We start from the raw sequence: 4,060 nt of genomic DNA on the forward strand, positions 1-4,060 counted from the left end.
ACCGGCCTCAGAAGCAAAGGAGCACCTAGTGGATTTTGGGGCCTTATTTTTGTTAGAATATATTTTAGGCACCATGTCAGGTTTGAAGGGCTCTTGCGGTGCCAAAACAGTCAAAATCCCCCAAAAGTGACCCCATCTGGGAAACTAGACACCTCAAGGAAATTATCTAGGGGTGTAGTGAGCATTTTCACCGCACAGGTTTTTTACAGAAATTATTGGAAGTAGGCCGTGAAAATTAAAATCAACATTTCTTCAAAGAAAATGTAGGTTTAGCGATTTTTTTTCTCATTTCCACAAGGACTAAAGGAGAAAAAGCACCGCAAAATTTGTAAAGCAATTTCTCCCGAGTAAAACAATACCTCACATGTGGTAATAAACGGTTGTTTGGAGACACGGCGTGGCTGAGAAGGGAAAGAGCGCCATTTGGCTTTTGGAGTTCACATTTAGCAGGAATGGTTTGTGGAGGCCATGTCACATTTACAAAGCCCCTGAGGGGACAAAACAGTGAAAACCCCAAACAAGTGACCCCATTTTGGAAACTATACCCCTTGAGGAAATTATCTAGGGGTATAGTGAGCATTTTGACCCCACAGGTTTTTTGCAGAAATTTTTGCAAGTAGGCTGTGAAAATGAAAATCTACATTTTTTCAAATAAAATGTAGGTTTAGCTAATTTTTTTTCATTTCCACAAGGACTAAAGGAGAAAAATCACCATAAAATTTGTAAAGAAATTTCTCCCGAGTAAAACAGTACCCCACATGTGGTAATAAACGGCTGTTTGGACACACGGCGAGGCTGAGAAGGGAAAGAGCGCCATTTGGCTTTTGGAACTCAAATTTAGCAGGAATGGTTTGCGGAGGCCATGTTACATTTACAAAGCCCCTGAGGGGACAAAACAGTGGAAACCCCCCACAAGTGACCCCATTTTGGAAACAACACCCATTGAGGAAATTATCTAGGGGTATAGTGAGCGATTTGACACCACAGTTTTTTTGCAGAAATTATTGGAAGTAGGCCCTGAAAATAATAATCTACATTTTTTCAAAGAAAATGTAGGTTTAGCTAATTTTTTCTCATTTCCAGAAGGACTAAAGGAGAAAAAGCACCACAAAATTTGTAAAGCAATTTCTCCCGAGTAAAACAATACCCCACATGTGGTAATAAACGGCTGTTTGGACACACGGCAGGGCTTAGAAGGGAAAGAGCACTATTTGACTTTTTGAGATCACATTTAGCAGGAATGATTTGCGGAGGCCAGGTCACATTTGCAAAGCCCCTGAGGGGACAAAACAATGAAAACGCCCAAAAAGGGACTCCATTTAGGAAACTACACCTCTTGAAGAATGCATCTAGGGGTGTAGTGAGCATTTTGACCCCACAGATGTTTCATAGAATTTATTAGAATTAGGCAGTGAAAATAAAAACAGTCCTTTTTCTTCAATAAGACGTAGCTTTAGCGCAAATTTTTTAATTTTCTCAACAAATAAAGGAAAAAAAGAACCCAACATTTGTAAAGCTATTTCTCCCGAGTACGGCAATACCCCATATGTGGTCATAAACTGCTGTTTGGGCAAACGGCAGGGCTCAGAAGGGAAGGACCGCCATTTGGAGTGCAGATGTTGCTGGATTGGTTTCTGGGCACCTGTGGGCCCAAAACAGTGGAAACCCCCCAGAAGTGACCCCATTTTGTAAACTACACCCCTCAATGCATTTACCAAGGGGTGTAGTAAGCATTTTAACCCTGCAGGTGTTTTGTAGAAATTAGTGTGCGCTCAATGTTGCAGAGTGAAAATGGGATTTTTTTCCATAGATATGCCAATATGTGGTGCCCGGCTTGTGCCACCATAACAAGACAGCTCTCTAATTATTATGCGGTGTTTCCCGGTTTTAGAAACACCCTACATGTGGCCCTAATCTTTTGTCTGGACATATGACAGGGCTCAGAAGTGAAGAGTACCATGCGGAGTGGAGGCCTAATTTGGCGATTTACAAAGTATTGGTTCACAACTGCAGAGGCTCAGATGTGAAATAATAAAAAGAAACCCCTGATAAGTGACCCCATTATGGAACTGCACCCCTCAAGGCATTTATTAAGGGGTGTAGTGAGCATTTTCACCCCACAGGTCTTTTCCATAAATGAATGCGCTGCGGATGGTGCAAATTAAAAATTTATATTTTTCCCTAGATATGCCATTCAGTGGCAAATATGTCATGCCCAGCTTATGACGCTGGAGACACACACCACAAAAATTGTTAAAAGGGTTCTCACGGGTATGACGGTGCCATATATGTTGAAGGAAACTGCTGTTTGGGCACGCTGTAGGGTTCAGGGCCGAGGGAGCACCATTTGGCTTTTGGAGAGCGGATTTTGCTTGGTACTATATTTGTTTGAGTATTGCTGGTGTTTTATAATGTGGGGGTACATGTAAGCGGGGCGGAGTATATAAGGGGCATAGTCAGGTGGTATAAAAAAATAAAAATAATCCATAGATGTGTGTTACGCTGTGAAGCAATCCATTCTGCACAGGCCGGTGTCGCACTGATAAATGGTGTCATTTCTTATCCCCCTTTTGGTCCACACTCCGCGCCTTTGTAGTTTGGGGAATTTTGCTGGGAAAGTATTATCCTGGTATAATACGGGCACCGTCGCTTCCATCGGATATGATTGGGCCCTCCCTTCCTGGTTCCCTAATTTTAGGTCCTTGATAAATCGCCTCTTGAAACAGAAGAAATGTTCTCCTCGGGCACAACTGCATATTTTTTTATTTCCTGACTTATTGGAGCCATAACTAATTTTATTTTTCATAGACGTAGCGGTATGAGGGCTGGTTTGTTGCGGGACGAGCTGTAGTTATTATTGGTACCATTTTGGGGTACATGTGACTTTTTGATCACCTTTTATCCTATTTTTTGGGATGCCAGGTAAACCAAAAAACGCAATTCTGGCACAGCTTTTTTTGGTTTTTTTTTATACAGAGTTCACCACGCATTATAAACTACATGTTACCTTTATTCTGCGGGTCAGTACGATTCCGGCGATACCTCATTTATAGAACTTTTTTATGTTTTACAACTTTTTGCACAATAAAATTACTTTTGGAAAAAGAATGTATTTTTTCTGTCGCCAAGTTGTGAGAACCATAACGTTTTAATTTTTTTGTCGACGGAGTTGTATGAGGGCTTGTTTTTTGCGGGACGAGCTATAGTTTTTATAGGTACCATTTTTGGATACGTGCGACTTTTTGATCACTTTTTATTGTAATATTTGTAGGGCAAAGTGACTAAAAAACAGAAACTCTGGTAACGTTTTTTACGGGTTTTTTTTACGCTGTTCACCGCGTGCAATAAATAATATAATATTTTGATACCTCCGGTCGTTACGGTCGTGGCGATACCAAATACATATGGTTTATTATTATTTTTCAATAATAAAGGACTTGATAAGAGTAAAAGGGGGATTGTGTGTTATTTGATTACTTGAAACTTTTATTGTTTTCAAACTTTTATTTTTTGCACTTTTTTTTACACTTTTTTATACTTTTTTTACACTTTTTCTCAAGTCCCACTAGGGGACTTGAAGGTCCAACGGTCAGATTTTTTTTTTTCTAATACATTGCACTACCTATGTAGTGCAATGTATTAGATCTGTCAGTCATTCACTGACAGCAAGCCGTTTAGGCTTCGCCTCCCGGCGGGGCCTAAATCGGCTTCCGTAATGGCAGAGCAGGAGACCATTGTGTCTCCTGTTGCCATAACAGCAGTCGCCAGTCCCGATTGCCTGTCAGGGCTGGCGATCTGCTTGTAACCGCTACGATGCAGCAATCGCTTTCGATTGCTGAATCGAAGGGGTTAATGGCAGGGATCGGAGCTAGCTCCGGTTCCTGCCGTTACAGGTGGATGTCAGCTGTACAGTACAGCTGACTTCCACCGCTGATGACGCCGGATCAGCTCCTGACCCGGCGCCATCTTGCCGGCAGCTACGGAAGCCGATCAGGCTCCGCCGCCGGGCGGATCTTGACCGGCTTCGGTGCTAGGCAGACCGGGAGGCCAGTATTAGGCC

The sequence above is a fragment of the Rhinoderma darwinii genome, chromosome 10, assembly GCF_050947455.1.
Source record: "Rhinoderma darwinii isolate aRhiDar2 chromosome 10, aRhiDar2.hap1, whole genome shotgun sequence".
Classification (NCBI taxonomy): Eukaryota; Metazoa; Chordata; class Amphibia; order Anura; family Rhinodermatidae; genus Rhinoderma; species Rhinoderma darwinii.